Below are 18811 nucleotides of genomic sequence, written 5' to 3'. Positions count from 1 at the left end.
CTCATCTCGTGTTCAGCGCTCTCGCACTTCCGTGCGTCATCTGCTGACGTCATACGCAACTCGTGTACGTGTATTATCACATGTTCGGTGCTAGATTATAATGCATATTATTTTTATTTATACTTATTTAATTCACAATGTATATGAATAGATCGTTTCAACTTTTTGATTAAAAGTTTAACTATTAGAATATACAATTATAATATTTATTTAGCACCATGGGTTACATATACTTTTAATAAATGTTAGGCTACCTGAAAATAATGCAATATTTCATTAATTAAGGAATAATATAGGATACCGTTTAAAGCGGTTCATTTTTTAAATTATGTACGTAGCCCATGGCCGCGGGAAGTAGGGGTGCTGACAACCCGATCTCACGGCAATTCGTACAAATTTTACGAGATGGCTAATTCGTACCAATTCATACGACCTCACTCGTACGAATTTGTACGTTTTTTGCTAAATCGTACATATTTTACGATTTGCCAAAATCTTATGAATTCATACGAATGACCTACTCCTGACCCCGCCCCTAAACCCAACCGTCACGTGGGTTTAGACAAATCGTACAAATTCGTACGAGTGAGGTCGTACAAATTCGTACGAATTAGCCACCTTTTAATCACTCGTACAAATTCGTACGAATTGGTCGTGAGATAGCGTTGGGTGCTGAGGGTGCTGCAGCACCCCCTGACGACAGCTGTTTCACTACATTGGCAATTAAGATGACATGACTTTAAATAACTTTTTGTTTTTCAACATGTTTTTCAAGAACACCTTCTACCTTTATAAAATTACTCTAAAGATTATTTCGTTTTGATATGTTGTCGAATATGGTTTTATGACTAAAAGAAATGTATATCAAAAGGCAAAAGCCGATCCCGCATGTAACGTGACTGGTTGAGGACCAGCATCTCAGAACTCATTTTAATGCATGTTCACTCAGACGTTGGTGAAAAATTAAATAGATGTCTTGATTAAAGCATATGGCATTAGGAGAACGTGTTTTTCCATCCCACTCTGCTACTTTTCCATTGTTTTTCAGTGTGAACGCACTAGTCGTGTTTAACTGTTGCGCTGCATATTTAGAAGACGCTTTTATCCGTTTATATTATTTTAAAAAAGGAACAAAGCAATTCGTCAAATGTCATTTATAATACGGGTTAGACAATAGTAATATAGGGCTAAGATTATCACAAATAAACACAAGATTTTGACGCATATCCAAGGGTTTGTGGCGGGGAGTGTGGAGCGCGCACTGGATGGCACGGAGTCGCGGGCGCGAACACTTGCATTAAAATACTCTATAATTTCTGGTCATACAGAAAATAATACATTATTCGTTACTACTTTTATTTGTGTAAACTTGCAATAACAAGAAAACGTTGTGCTTTTGTAAAATAAAATAAAAATAATCAGGCGCGCTTTCATGATCTCCGTGAACTGGAGCGCGAGAACTGAAACAAAATATAGCCTATATGGGCTATGCTTGAAATGTCCACTTCAAAACGAACAAATTCGAATCGAAAGCTAATACATTTTGTTCTGATTAAGTAATCCGTATGAAAGGTGCATTTCTCTCTAAAGGCGCATCTGCTTAAATATAATTTCCAGGTTCTAATTTTGTCTTAGAAAAATAGTAAAATAAAAAAATAAAAAAATCCATATTAATTTGTAAATATTTCAAATGTTTAATAAGGGGCAATAAGTCATACAAATTTTTTTGTCTATATTTATTTATATTATATTTATTTTTTTGCACAAGTGCATTGCATTGGAAACCCTGGATATAAGCCTCCCTCTCGATCTCTCTTAAATATTTTTGTTCTCTCTGTTTTGTCATTTAGTAAACTTTATAGATTTCAACCATATTATTCCTTCTTGAGTCTCTTTAACAAGAACTTAGATTAATGTATGAACTGAATAGTGATTTTGTGACCTATGATGAGGTAATAACCAGTGATGATACCCTTGGTAGTACCATCAAATGATAGCCTATAGCGATGTCATCAGGATACGCATACACCTTAGGCAGTTGCCCACCTTACCTGGTGATCACCACCAGAATTTATAGTTTACCCACCTCTTTTTTTATCACTACACTCGCGTCTCGCGCATGACATAGCGTTCTCAAAACGCAGCACTCTAGTTAAAATAAGTTAAACTAAAACGCGCCTCGAGACCTTGCGTTTTTCCCTCTTTCATTGCCCGCGTTTGGCATGTTGCATTTTCGCTTTGAAAGATTATGCATTCTGTGCAACCGACACTAACTGAACATGTATCCTAAGGTAAGATGCAGATTTTTGTGGTGTGTCTTTAAAATTTATCATGAGTTCTGAGCGTTCTCACATAACTCTCATACATTCCTTTGTATGGTCATCTTTTTGTTTTGGCTTTTTAATATTAGGATTTTATTCTATGACGTAGCCTACCTTATCTTGTTAGACTGCTACTTGGACAAAAGCCCGAAATCGTAGTCAAATTGGTGCTCGTTCACACGAGTGACGATCGCTACTGTATACGTCGTTATGTTAGCCCCGGTATTGTGGGACGTCGGTTCAATATTTGTTTTCACAAATTTTTAACAAATGAATCAAAATCTGTTTTTCTATAATGCTAAATAAAGAACATGTGTGGATAATTGTTTCAGGAGGACTGGTGATGTCAATTGTCAACAGAAACGTACAAAAATAACTGAGTGGAATCTGTCCCGTTCAGTAGCTTGACGACAGGGACCTCTTGTGGTAAGATGTAGGTAATGAATTTCCCCCCGGCCAGGTTCTGAAGGCTTTATACAGTGGAATTCGAAATCTAAAATAAACATTTCACAACTGATTAAACAATCTTACAAATTTCAGTTTTAGGAGCTTTTTTCACTGTAAATATGAAACCATGTAGGCTACTGGAGACTACATTGAAGTATGGGCTACAATGCTAGCATAAAATGATAAATTAAGATACCGATAAAATATTTACAGGCAAAATTACTTTCAGATCAAAATTGGTACTCAAATGCTTTGTACTATCAATGTATGCTGACTGACAGTTTTCTAGAAAAACAAACAAACAAAAAACAAGAGACTGTAATTGATGCTCTTTATTATGCTTTATTGTGATTTTAATTCATTTCATTCAAAGGAAAAATACATAATTATATCATGCATTACAACAACAACAAAAAAGATCAGACCCCTAGATCAAACCACAAAGACAAAAATAAGTGGTGCAATATTTGCCAAAATAATTTTAGCCAGTAATGCACTACAACAAGCAGTTTAAATCATCGTTATTGTCATTTTCGTTTTTTTTTTTATTTGATTTGATTTATTTATGGATTAACAAACATACATAATCCAAAGGATAACATGTTAAAGTGTAAACACTTATTTCCAACATGGTCCTTGGTGATAAAACACAAAGACAAAAAACATTTACACAAATCATCCGAATTTCAACAACATCCTAAAATCAAAAAATCATAAACCACATAAATTAATTAATCTATGCTAGTTAAAAAGATCAGCTACTCTACTCCATAAAAGGGCCTTAACCTGATATCTAAAAGTCCCTCTGGTATTTACCATTTTGAGGGAAATTGGCAAATTATTCCACAGCATGATACCAGTATAAAAAAAAGAAGAACTTCCAGCTGCATTGTTGACTCTGGGTACTCTACAAGAACGGACACTGGCCCTAGTATTATGGTAATGCTGTGTATGAACCATTTTTATATTGGAGTGTAAATATTTGGGAGCAGAACCATTTATGACATTATACATATGATTCAGCTTTAACTGCTCCACTCTAACCTGTACTGGCAATAGTCCTACTCTTTTAAAAGCATCTCTGCCAATATGAGTCCTAGGGGGTGCATTTAACAGATAGCGGATAACATTATTTTGCATCACTTGCAGTCTGTTTTTAAGTTTAACTGATAATCCACAGTACCAAGCTGAGGATGCATAACCGAAATGACATTGAATTAACGATACAACCAGTAATTTCTTGATAGAAAAATCTAAAAGCCTTGTTCTGCGATATAAAAATTTCAATTTACCTGCACACTTGGATAGTATTTTGTCAGCAATATGAACAGATTAATGACTGGTCTAATGTTAACCCCAAGTATGTAACACTTTTCTGAGACACTATTTCAGTGCCATTACATTCGATCTTAAGCAATTTTACTTTAGACAACTTCTTTTTTGTTCCAAATAAAATGGACTTGGTTTTTCCCAGATGTATTGAAAGCCTGTTGTCTATAAGCCACTTGCTGACACTATTTAATTCGTTACCCAGTGTCTTCTCAATCTTGCTGATGTCATCCCCAGAGACCAACAATGCAGAATCATCAGCATATAAAAGCATCTTACATTTCACAGCAGCTGGCATGTCATTAATATAAACCAAAAATAAAAGAGGGCCAAGGATTGAACCTTGAGGAACCCCACAAGTAATATCTCGAGAATCTGATATGGTCCCCTCAACATCACAAAATTGAGTTCTTCCAGTGAGGTAAGAGGCGAACCATTTCACAGCAGTATTTCTGAAGCCTATACTTTGCAGCTTTGATAATAAAATTGTATGATTTACAGTATCAAAGGCTTTTTGTAAATCAAGAAGAATCATACCCACATACTTTCCCTCATCAAAGTTTTGTCGAATATAATCACATAAATGAATAAGACAGGTTTCAGTCGAATATGCTGCTCTAAATCCAGACTGCAGTTCATACAGCAGATTATGTTTAACAAGGTAATCTTCCACCTGCTCATACACAAGACGCTCAAACACCTTTGATATGGCTGTCAGAATTGATACAGGCCTATAATTACTAACCTCTGATCTACTATTTTTCTTAAAAAGGGGGACTACCCGGGCCTTTTTCATATCACATGGAAAGATACCCTGACTTAAAGACAAATTTATTATATGGGTGAGCACCCTAGAAATTACATTGGCACTATCGCGCAAAAATCTGGATGGAATAAGGTCCTGTCCAGTAGCTTTGTTAATTGACAAAGTGGATAGACACAATCTCACCCTTTCCTCTGAGACAGGATCAATTTCAAAAACATCAGGAGTGACATGTTTATTTTTATAAAAGGAGTTTACAAATGATGGGCCATATCTACCTGACACCTTCGGCAGCTTATCGACCAAACTGGCAGCAACTGTTGTAAAAAAAGTATTAAAAACGCAAGCAACCTGCTGTTTGTTAGAAATCATTTTATCCTCAATAACTAACCCAATATTGCCAGTCTTAGATTTTGATTTTCCTTTGACGGCTATATCAGTGAGAACTTTCCATAGCTTTTTAGGCTGATGTGAATTTGCCGTAATAGCATCAGCATAAAATTCAGACTTTGTTTTCTGTACCTTGTAACTAGCCTGATTACGAAAATATATATATTTATCATAATCACAAGACAAAGTTGACCTCTTAAACTTTCTGAACCATTTATCCCGTTGTCTAATAAGGTCCAAAATGTCAGAAGTCATCCAAATGGCACTTCTCTGTTTAATTCTGGTTTCCTTCATTGGTGCAACAGTATCAAGAGTTTCTATAAAGTGCTGTTTAAACAAAAACCAGGCCCCATCAACATCATTGCTTCTTAAAACATCTGACCAATCCCTCCTAGAAAGCATTTCTTTAAATTCCTCGGCTGTATAATGTTTTGTACATCTGTATCTAATTGAACTATGGCTACCAGTCTTCAATAGTGATTTAGATATTTTACGAGTGCAATAGGTGACACTATGATCACTCAAAGCAATATCAAGGATGCCTGATTGAGAAATATATTTATGTTCTGAAACTAATATTAAGTCTAGTAAGGATTGACTGTTAACAGACACTCTAGTAGGTTCAGTAATTAACTGTTTTAGGCCCGACACCTTGCAAAAAGTTAAAAGAGATTCTTTCAGGCTACTCTTACAAGGCTGTAATACATTTGTGTTAAAATCCCCCATAAGAATACATTCGTTCTCCATACATACATTACTCCTATAGCAGACCATTTCAAGAAGTTCATAAAAATCTGTTTGCTTAGGGGGTCTATAACAAACACAAATAATAATGGGTTTAGTTTTAGGAAGCAACAGTTCAATCCATCCAGACTCCAAACCTTCCACCTGTAGATCAGACCGCGGGTTATATGACAAATCATTCCTTATAAATAGGCACACTCCTCCTCCGTTTCTGTTACGATCGTGCCTGTAAATGGAGTAATCCGCAAGCTTGACTTCAACATCCTGTATTGATCCATCAAGCCAGGTTTCTGACACGGCAATCACAGCAGCCTTAGAGGTTCTTAGAGGTTAGCCTATATAATTAAAAAAAAGATGCTTTCTTAGTATGACAGATCAGCAAGAGTGAAAATAATTTTTTTTATCCGCAGTTGCTCTACTACGCTCCATAAAATGTTTGTAATTTAAACAGCATGAGACTGTAAAAGTGCTATGATAAAAACCTGTTAATTGGATAATGGCAACTTCCCTTACTTTATATGGTGAAAACCTGTAATGGATCTAACAGGACATTTTATTTAATTTTACAGTAAAAAACTGTTAAATGTACGATGTAAAAGCTAACTACCATCTTATAACTTACAGTGAAAACTAGTAAACTGACATTACCTAAACTCCCTGCGTTATATATCAGTTAATGATAGGGGTTAATGGTAGGGGCGTCTGTCATTGCAAGATTTTTTCCAGTGTCTTCTTCACATTTGGTAGGAGTGCATGAGCAGCTCTCAACATACATGTAGTCATGAAGGATCTTGCTGCTATTGGCACACTTCAGCGTCACCTGTCGTTCACTGAATTTCTCCTCCTGGCAGCAAGAACAGCTGTGCATCATGATGTTCTCTTCCATTGAATATCTGTGCAGGTTTACAAGAAAACACCAGTCATGTGAGCGTAGGTTTGGATGTGAGTTTATCCTAATATACAGTATCCACACAAAGGTTTAAATGCTTAATGACAAACTGAAACATGTTTGAATTTCATTGGATACATGACAAAATATCAAACCAAACGGCCAACAAATTAGTTAAATTCACTTTTCTTTAAATTCATCTTTTAGAAACTGGTTTCAATGTGATTTCTTTTTGTGGATTTTTTTTTGGGAACTAAAATGCGATATATAATACAGTTGTATGGTATAATATACTAGTATATTAGCCTGGGAAAACCCAGACCACTCTCAGTTGTAACCAGTGGTGGGCCGTCAGGGCCAGCAAGGCCTTCTCTGCTGGCCTAAACACTATGAGAATCACTGACTTGCACTTTAATATATATTTTTTATGAATGAGTATTAAAATATTCCCAATATTCCGTTCTCATAATCTCATAGCCTTTCTCTTGGTTGCGCTGCTTCCAGTGGTGTATGTTTATTTTAGTGCTTTTATCCAATCATATCTCAGCCATCATGTGTTGCCAGGGTCAAATATATCTGCCTCGAGGCCTTCAGAATCGATAGTGCGGGCGCCTGTAGCTTAAATGAATGGCAATGAAACTGTTGCTTTAACCAATCAGATAAACGGTCAGATTTAATCAGCCAATCAGATATCGAGTTGATTGCACCGGGGCCATCTAGCAGGCATACAATAACGTAAGCATTTTCACGCCCTTTGATTGGATGGTCAGAGCGTGTACTACTATTACTGGTAGTCAGAGATAGCTAACCGCATCTGTAGCGAACTGTGTAAACTAAAATATATTCCTGTAGATTTAATAGTTTTTCAACCCACAAATTAATGTTTATTTCCTTCCTCGACCACCAGCAGGTTCAAACCTACCGGAAAAAATCCCTTATCCAGCTTACGCAGAGTCACGGATCTCTATCGATCGGTCCGGGTAAAAACAGAACTGACTGTAATGTAAAGTTATGCCAGGACTGATTTTGAAGGCAAAAGTCCCGCTGAACTCAATGATATCGTTCAAAAATCTGTGTGAGAGCTTGTGTCGGCTGTAACGTTACACATCGTCATGTTTTGCGGTGTTTTCCCTGTTTAACGTTACTGCTTCTGTCGAGCAGACACTCTCAGCACTAAAGCGAATTAAAACTTATGCCAGAAATACGACGGGACAGACTCGACTTTCAGCACATTAACCTCGATGGCGATAGATAATCTTGTTGGGACTGAAAAGCACAGACAACCTGTACAACCAAGTAATTCAAGTCTTTTTGAGGAAAGAAATTAGGATGGATTTTGTGTAAAAAATAATCAGTTTTTATATCGGCAGAACAAGCTCTGGAACAATTACTGCAAAGTAAATCTGCCAGGTTGTGAGTGTGTCTGTTGTCAACGCTATCTCACGACCAATTCGTACGAATTTGTACGAGTGATTAAAAGGTGGCTAATTCGTACGAATTTGTACGACCTCACTGTACGAATTTGTACGATTTGTCTAAACCCACGTGACGGTTGGGTTTAGGGGCGGGGTCAGGAGTAGGTCATTCGTATGAATTCATACGATTTTGGCAAATCGTAAAATATGTACGATTTAGCAAAAACGTACAAATTCGTACGAGTGAGGTCGTATGAATTGGTACGAATTAGCCACCTCGTAAAATTCGTACGAATTGCCGTGAGATCGGGTTGGTTCTTCAGAGCAAGCAGGTCTCATTAGTTCTGAGCAGACAGCTTTTTCACGCCTGGGACTGTTTGTAAAAAAAGTTCCTAATTTCATTGTTCTTAACACATTTGATTGAACAATTACAAATGGCTGTCAAGCAAAGGGTTTGACAAATATTTTTTTGGTTCAAAAACTGTTCACTATTGTTGTGTGAGGTGTGATTTTCAGTAATAAATGACAAAAATCTAATTTTCGTTTTTGAAATTCTCTCGATTATTGTACATTTTTCACTCACACTTCCTTTATAAACACATTACATGCATGCTTATGTTAGCTTAGGGTCTTCTGAATCCATAGATACCAAACACATGGTGTTCCATCTCCATTACATATGGTTTATAAGCAGTGACGTGCGGTGATGTCTTAAAGAGGCTAATATGTGTCAAACTCAAGGCCCGCGGGCCACAACCGGCCCGCAGATTAATTATCTTTGGCCCGCATGACAAAATGTATTTATTTTTAGAGCTGGCCCGCCGGTATATCGGTTCGAATAACGTGGGAGCCAGTGGGAGCTGAGCACATAGAGAGAGAATGAATTATTTATTTTGAATAAAAAAGGAAAAATTACATAAGCAAATCGTCATTCATTCAGCACACTGATCTATATATTCAGCGCTGTGTGGTTGCTGTGTCACGTGACAAGCAATGACGCGTCACCATGCGCGCCACAACAATAATCAACTAACTCTCTCCCAAAAAAAATGGCTAAACGAAAGGTGGACTTTGAAAACAGGGGTTTTCAGGACAGGTGGGAGTCACAGTATTTGTTCACGGATGTAAAGGGAAAAGCAGCGTGTCTCCTGTGCGGAGACAGCGTGTCTGTAATGAAAGAGGTCCGGGTATCATTCGTTGTTTCTTTAGAAATAAACAATGGACAAACAGTCTTTAAATGCCTCAGATGTAAAGTTACTCGCTGTCAAAGTGACGCCAAAATGAATGGGAGTCAATGGAATGCTAGCAGCAGGTGGGGGTCCGCTAGCCAATGGCGGCGCCCGGGGATGCTTCAGTGTCTTTCCTGTGCAATCTCCATCCTTAAATCAAATTACGTTTTTTAAATGAAGGAATATTTTTCCAGAGTTGATCATACAAAAATAACCATGGTTAAGTCACATCATCGGGGTTTAAGGTTATAGGCGAGGTAATGGGTGTATTAAATTATATGAAATAATCCCGAAAAAAAGCACAAACACGGCAGAGATGGCAAGATCAGCAGCTGGAATTTGCTGAGGTGAAGTGACGGCTAACCGGCTAGCATTTACATCAGCGGGAATCCACCTGTCACTCAAAAGTGGACACACCCTTAATTTTGCAGAATTTTAAATATTAATCAACTAAACGGGTGTTATAAAAAAAATTCACCCCCCTCACAGTTGTTATGAAGGGCAAAATTAGCTGTATAGACCAAAGCCACATAGAGAACCAGGCTGTAAACATGTTTTTGTCTGCTGGAGATACAGATTTGACTCACTTCTGCAGCCAGCCTCAAGCGGCCAGTCGATGAATTGCCGTTTAATTAGGGTTGATTTAAGTTCTTATATTTAACCCTACATGTGACCCACCGTTAACGATATTATTTATTTTTATTACGAAATCCCCAAATTGTCATCTCTTGAATATGTTGTTAATTTCTTTATTTTATATCCAAACATTTTCATCCACAAGCAAAAGTGTCTTACTGCTGTTTTCCTCTTTTCCATGTTGAATTGAACTCTCGTGTCATACCTCAGACCTATAAATAATAAAAAAAATATATTTTTTTAATGTATTATAATTAATTATTTAAGAAAATATATATTAAGATATTTAAGTTTTTTCCTATAAAATCTCATATTATGTATGCAAACCCATGATTATATATATATATATATATATATATATATATGTATATGTATATATGTGTGTGTGTATACACCTCATCATAACATCAGTAACTCGACAGCCCTAGAATGGTTTTCCTCAGCGTTTGTAATGTCTGCACAAAGGAGACGTTGGGCATGAAGATTCGCATTGGAGAAAACTGTTGATTTTATACGTATCATTAATATTAAAACCCCACCCCAAAACATACAATAATAACAACGACAAATACTGACCAATACTTAATTATATTACTTTTTACTGAAAATGATAAAATTCAATAAAACAAACAAAATGTAATGTATGTCATTGGACATAGCTATGCATAAGTACACTCTAGATGTGTATATAGTGAACATATCTACATTTTCATTCAAACAATTAATTAAAGCATTAATGATATTTTATTTACTGACAACAATGATAAAATGAATGAATGAAAGTCACCATCACACAAATAACAAGTGCATATACAAGTCAACACATGAAACAAAGCTTTATTCAAACTACAGTCATGTATGTAGACTATAGGCGCTGAACCCCATCTACTGCCATCTCAACACAGCGGTTCCCATTCTGCTACTTTATTCTGATGAACCAGCGGACCGCCAGAGGTGAGCCGTGCCGGAGGTTGTTACGCGATGTGTTGTGCTTCACAATCTGAGGCAATAAGGGCCGGTGGAGTGATGGAGGGTCTCATAAGGGCCGGTGGAGTGATGGAGGGTCTCATAAGGGCCGGTGGAGTGATGGAGGGTCTCATAAGGGCCGGTGGAGTGATGGAGGGACTCATAAGGGCCGGTGGAGTGATGGAGGGTCTCGTCCATGGCACCATCTCCAGGATTTAGCTCTGTGCTCTTCATCCCAGTGCTCACACTAGTCTGCTGACATTTCAGATCCTACAAAAATTCACAAACATAACACAAAAGCAGTCATTTTAACTGCACAATGTCATTTGATTTCAGTATTATTTAGAAAACAAAAATGCTTTTTTTCACTTAACTCTTTTATGAATACTGATGTTTCGAACGTACTTCTTCTTTCACGTACTGTTTTCGCCTACTATATAGTAGGAAAGTAGGCATATTCGAACGCACTATAAGTATACGTACGTCCGAATCTCGCGATAATTAGTACGTCACCCAGGTAATTCTCGCCTACTCTTTTATGATTCGTACATACTTTTTCGCTCGCCTACTCTTTTTCCCTACTACATAGTAGGGAAGTACGCGGTTTCGAACGCAGCCAGGGAGGTTGCTGCTTGCGCAAGAGGCATTTATCCCGCCGGGAAAATAGCAACAGCGCCGGGATCCGCCCACAAAGTTACTTGCGCTTTGACACTTGCGTTTCAGATCGTTAAAATAGGGCCCTACATGTTGTTTGGGAGGGTTTCAAGAAAAATCCTCCTCGCTCATCCAAAAACAAACTCCAGCAAATTCAGTTGTCAGACACGACTGGAACTTCAAACCGCACAGGGTTCTGTAGTCAGATGAAACTAAAAAAATAGCTTTTTGGCAGCAAACACGCTAGATGGGTTTGGTGCACTGTAGTGGCAGTTTTTAATCTTTTATTTCTTATTTTGTTTTCTCAATGATAATATAGGAATGCCACGTGTTCTGTATTTGGAATTCTCCTGTTGTAACGTTGATACAGGGTGTGACACTGAGAGGACTCCGGGCTAGGGAGGGGTTGAGGCCACCATGGGGGGTCCTCAGTTCCTGCCCCCTGGGGTGGGTGTTTTAAAGAATGCTTTGATGAGAACATTATAAGACTCCAGAAAGAACACCTATCTTGGTCTCACTCTGCCTGCAAACTGGGCTGTTAGGGTTGGTGGGTTTTCACCCTCACCCTGCAGCTGGCCTGTGTGGCTAGACTGGGAACTATTCTGCAGAATAAATGTATATTTTCTTTTAAATACAATTTGAATATTGACGTCTCTTTTGCCTGGGAATGCTGCGTTTGTTAAATATTGTTTTGCCACAACAATTGGTGTCAGAAGTGAGGATTCCTTGGAAGTGACCGCTGGCCCTGAGCGAACGGTGATTGATCAACCTGGACCTAAAAGTATAATCCAGCCCTACCTCGTAGACTTAAGAGAGATGGGGCCGATCGTATCAGAGCCAGTGGGTAACTCCACTGGAATTAAGGAAAAAGAACCGTGGCAGTAAGAGCATTTCAGGTAAAGAAGACAATCAAATTATTTTGTTTTGTGGGGGTAATTTTTGATATGACTGTGGGTAAACCATAGTGGCTGGAACTATCTCTTTGGTGCGGGCACAGAAGGTTTTCGAGGGGAAAATTGTAACATGAGAAAGTCAAGTCAATTTTATGCCGAAAACTAGCTCGTAAGCATGGACGGAAGAGCCATGTCGTGGACGGAAGAGCCATATCGTGGACGGAAGAGCCAACAGAGCATATTTGCTACCCTTGCCGATTTGAGGTGACAAAATCGGATTTGTTGAAGACGTTCAACAAATTATTAGACGCGCGTCGAAGGAAAATCCAGGAGAGATAGGATCAGCCAATATGGGGTCACACAAGAGTAAGCTAAATAATTTTAATACACCGGTTGTTTTGTTCTGTAAAATGGGAAAAATAATTATGGCCAGAAAAGCATGCAAGAAATTGGGGAACGGATAATTGTAACAAAAGTGTTTTTGTGATCGTGTTCAGCGTGTGTGTAAAACTGTGAACAGACAGAATTGTTGAACTGAAGAAGAAAGAGAAGGAACTGAAAAGTAGCAAAGGATAGTAAGATAGAATGTTTTTCCTGATGGAAATGTTGGATTGAGAATTGTTGGATTGTAAGCAAACAGTGTTGCTTGAACTGGTTAGATGAAGCAGAGCGAAAAGAAAGTCAAATTAAGTTGAAATGGTCTGAAAAGTGAGTTTTTAGATAAAAAAATAAGGCATTGAGTATGATTAACAGGGATTAACATGAATGTTTCATTAAGCAGAATGGGCAACATTCTATATGTCAGTGTTAATTATTATGTGAATGTGCTTTATTGTATTAATGTTATGAAAACAATGGTATTGAAGAATAGACTTCCATATGTTTATAACAGAGTTTATAAAAGATTTGAAGGTGCAAGCGGCTATGGTAGCTGTCTGTAATTTAGGGACTGAGGAATAATGATGCTATTAAGTTGAGCAGTCTGCAGATTAACCATTTGATAAAAGAAAAAAGCTTCCAAACAGTGTTAATGAAATTGATGACATGCTAAATGTCTTTATACTGTATGAACAGTTCTGATAAATAGTAGTGAGACAAAAGAGAGCAAATGTTGTAACCAGCTGAAGCTCTCACCTTAAAGAGATTTGCAAATGATGGTTTTGTAAAAGTATGATTCTGATTGTAAAGAAACAATAAACATAGACTGGTTTCAAACAAAGAAATGCCAAAATGATACAAATTTGAAGAAAGCATCTGTGTTAACATGGATTAGTAAAACAGATTAATGTTACTATGATTTGGCTATGTAATTGAATTTGCAACTGAGATTGCATTATAGCTCTGTTTTGCATTGCTGAATGGGATGTTGCAGTGAATGGGGGATGTATTTTGAAAGCAGTAAACAGAACAGTGTGGTTAACTTGTAAAGAAAAGACCATTGTCCTTAGGAAGACAGATGGGTTATTTAGCCTTTGAACTCAAGGGTCATGAAGACAGTAAAGCTCAAACTCCCCTGGGTTTTTTTTCGAAGGTCCTTTTGTGTAAAAACAGCTTGATCTGGTCGAACTAGAATAAACAGAAAATTACAGAGAAGAGATCTGATGAAGATTAAAAAAAAAAAAAAAAAAGATATTTAGATGATCCTATAATTGCAGATTGATAAACTCATAGAAGAGAAAATATGGAAGTCAGACATTATCCTATGGTAATGAAACTTTTTGATTACGTTATTGAGACTGAATAATAATTATTTGATTTCTAAAGATCAAATGAGCTATGTAGATGCAGTGTTGAGGGATTAACAGCTGATAAATGTAAAATGTGTAAAAAGGCATTATGAAAGAACTACAAGCTGATGTGCTGTTTGTAAATAAGATAAAGTTTATGATTTGGTTGAAAACAATTTGATTATCTGAATTTGATGTGTGCTGAAACAGTTTCAGTGCAACAGAGACTCATTCTGAGTAGGAATTTATAATTTCCTAAATTCCCTATAGGGGCAAAGGAAACTATAAAAATTATGCTTGAATTGAAAATGCATTTAATTTATGGAAAAGATAACGCAAGCTATAGGCTACAGTTAACAAGATGATAGATGAAGTCTTAAATTAGTTTATGAAAGTGAAAATATTAGTCAGGAATGGCTCAAAAGTCTCTCTTATTCGAATGTCAGCTAAAAGCTGTTATCTGAGCCTGCGCTGTAAATGCTAATGAGCTATTTATAGTAAAGCACAGTGTTTCAGTTGAAAATCATAGGCACAGAGATATTTAAAGAAATAATGTTACAGGATCTTATACAATTAGGGCAAATTGTAAATGTTTCAGAAATAAAACTGAATGACTTTAAAAGAAGTCTTTAAAATAATACTGCTCTGATTTGTTTATTTTAGGAAAAGCTACAGCAAAATGTAAGTTTAAAATTTTTATTTAAATGTAGATCTTTTTGGAGAAAAGATAAGAAACATGAACGGTTAATAGTCAGATATGTGTGTTTGATGATGACTGCAGTTTATGTCTTGATAAGTGTGAGTTTAGGTATTAGGCAGTGGAAAACATTATGTCTAAATAGTGAGTATGAATGTGTCATTAATGTTTTATCAATTACAGATGGGTGAATGACAAATTTGAGAGAAGTTGATCATTCTGAATCGATTTGGTCATTTATGATATACAGTAGATTTGAATGAATTGGCTAGATCAATATCAAATTATTGAGAGAGGCTTTAATACTTGTGTGAACAAAGGGCGAGAACGCTGTTCGACTGACAAAAGAAAGTCTGTAAAGAAAGATCTGTAAAGAAAGACAATAGATGACTTTAAGAAATGTTTGTAGATGACTGAGGTCCATTTGCATTTCAAACACATTAATAGGAGGATGAGAATGTGATGTGGTAGAGGATTTATATTTTCTAACTTTTGTTCTTAGACATTGTAGTAAGTATCAATATGTAAAGACCTTCTAATCTCACGAGTATAAAGAAAGCAAACCAGGGGGGGGGGTCGAGGATCATTGTCAGGAAGGCCAGAGGGGCCATTTGACCATAAATAAATACCTTTGATCTTACAGATGCAGGGCAGAGAAAGATGTCTACAGGACAGTGTTTAGTTTAATAAATCCAAACACAATTATGTTAAATTGATGCACAAGTAAAATTGGTTTGGAATTTGCTGAAAGCCATCGCACAGGTGGACAAAAGTGTGCTAACAAGAAATGTTTTCAACAGGAAACAGGGAAGATGCAGCAGCATAACAACAAAAGAATTAACTATTTGACATTTGTTATTCTTTACAGAGGATGCAGACTTTTTGATAGACGGCAGACCGTGCACAGTAAAATAATGGCTATGGATGAATTTGGCTAGCTATCTTGGCTTATTATTGTGACAGAAAGGTGCGACACCTGCGCAGCGCATAACTTAAAAAATTTCTTTTGCAGGATGTCAGGATGGATTGCATCAAACAGAACTGATTCTGTTCCAAATGTATAAATGTTGTTTTGTTAACATGAGCAAAGTGGGTTGAGTGTGTTTCAGGGGAAAAGGACTATGAGTGCAAGAAATGATCTGGTGATAATGTTTCAGGTTGATGATTCCACAGGTCGAATCAAGAGGGACGACCGAGAAGACAAGCAGTCACTAACAAAAACACTTTAAGATCTGCATTCACAGGTGACAGCAGCCAGGAAATGGTTCAGTCCTAAAACAAGGTTGGAGATTGTGACAACTGTGTCAAAGCATCTTACCTTAAACTACACCAACCAATATCAGCAACCACACATGCCAACGCGAAGTATAAAGTGAGGGATCAAAGGCTTGTGTTAGTAACAGCCTCCATTACGTACGAGGGAGAAAGACGATTTGACCAACTAATGGTTTAGCAGAAGAATCTGTTTTGTGATGATGTTGATGATTTTATTTGATTGATTCAAACTAGGTACTGATTTGATTGGTGAAAATGTAGAAAATCTATTAATTGATGTGTAATAAGCAAACTAGGTATTGATTTGATTGGTGAAAATGTAGAAAATCTATTAATTGATGTGTAACAAGCAAAAAAGACGGTCCATAATGGAAATATTAGAGTAAATTTTGAAAAACTACATTGGTTAGAAGGATGAACAAAATTATGCAGACGATTCGAGTAGCGGAAGTTACAGTGAAATGTATTAATTGAGTTAAGATATGTTTTTGTTTTGTTTTGTTTTTCTTTGATTTTCTTTTGTTTTTCTTTCTGAAGACGATGAAACGTAAAAAGGGTTAAAAGCAGCAATCATGCGTGTTACGAGATGACGTACAAGGACAGGATTTGAAATGAGGGGTTTTGTTATAATTTTTACTATTTTGTATGTTTATTCAAATCAACCAGGGGTGTTGAATTGATATGGTTCTCATACTATGACAATCTATACAATTTCTTGTTTATACTGGAGTGAATGCGGGTCCGATTTCGGGAATGTGGTGACAGAGCTTACCCATTTAGCCCTGCTTCAGTTAATATTTAATTGCTTGATACTTCAACAAGGTTCAAGTGATCAATTATACGGAAAATTGTTTGTTTTGTTTTTCTTTGGATTTACTTTATCACTTAAGTAATCATTTGTCTCACCAAGTTCTTTTAAAATGTATGTCAGTATTTCTCATTTTAACCGAAGTATAACTATTTGTATTCTCATTGATGATTTTGAAACTTTTCTGAAACTTATTTGATTTTTGTTTATTTGTATTTTGTCCATTTGACTTGCAACAATGTTTTTGGACATCAATTGAATTGAATCTCTGTGCTTGGTTACACTGAATATTTTGCTGATAATATTCATGAAATTATGTTTTAAACCAGCAGTTGTTGTTTGTTGTTAATGCAAATTTATTTGAGTGTTTCCTGAAACAGTGTAAGAACTTGTAAGATCTTATTTTATCATTCCTTGACTATATATTTTTTTAAGTACATCAATTTAAGGGCCTTTTGCCGGGAGACTAATTTCAATCTGACCATATCAATCCTCTGACCAATGACAAATGACATGTGTCTACTTTTGCTGTTCATTGTGCTAGATGCTTTTTAATCACAGGATCCCTGCAACCCAAGTTCACATTCTGTGTCCTCCTCGGAAAGAGGAACCGGTGTTTGTTCCAAGATACAGTGACTGTTCTTGTGAAGTGTGTGATGGATGAATTGCACATCTATGAACGGTGAAAGACCATTTGATGGAGTCTCCTCATGCAGGGCTGGATGGTGAACAAAGACTGAACAACTGACAAACTGTTATTGCTACAAGCTTGGACGAAAAGTCTGAAGATGCAACTGCACAAAACAGAAAGATGGATTGTGTCACCTTTGGACTCCATGTGTGTGGCCAACGGGACCAATGGGAAATTGTAGGATTGAAAATAATCCAAGATATTTGAAATGAACAAAGACATCTGCTTTACTGTTTTTGACAACCTATTTCCATAATGACCATTTGGAGTCTGTAAAGGCACCGAGGTGCTGATAGTTATCAAGGCCTGTAGGCCTAAGATGTGTGTATTTTGGAGGTATGAAATTGTCCCACCTTTGGTACAATGAGGGAAGTTGTAATTATCTGATTGGTCAGTTTTGAATGTCTCACATTTGGGTTTTAGTCACATGGTCACGGAAGGGATAAAAGGAAGATTGAAATGAAAGGTATAAATATGATGAAATGACTTAAAATTGTTGCATTGATTTTGTTTTCAGAGTATGAAAAACAGGGAGAAGTGTAGTGGCAGTTTTTAATCTTTTATTTCTTATTTTGTTTTCTCAATGATAATATAGGAATGTCACGTGTTCTGTATTTGGAATTCTCCTGTTGTAACGTTGATACAGGGTGTGACACTGAGAGGACTCCGGGCTAGGGAGGGGTTGAGGCCACCATGGGGGGTCCTCAGTTCCTGCCCCCTGGGGTGGGTGTTTTAAAGAATGCTTTGATGAGAACATTATAAGACTCCAGAAAGAACACCTATCTTGGTCTCACTCTGCCTGCAAACTGGGCTGTTAGGGTTGGTGGGTTTTCACCCTCACCCTGCAGCTGGCCTGTGTGGCTAGACTGGGAACTATTCTGCAGAATAAATGTATATTTTCTTTTAAATACAATTTGAATATTGACGTCTCTTTTGC

The sequence above is a fragment of the Phoxinus phoxinus genome (genome assembly GCF_949152265.1).
Source record: "Phoxinus phoxinus genome assembly, chromosome: 25".
Classification (NCBI taxonomy): domain Eukaryota; kingdom Metazoa; phylum Chordata; class Actinopteri; order Cypriniformes; family Leuciscidae; genus Phoxinus; species Phoxinus phoxinus.
This window is presented reverse-complemented; position numbering follows the sequence as displayed.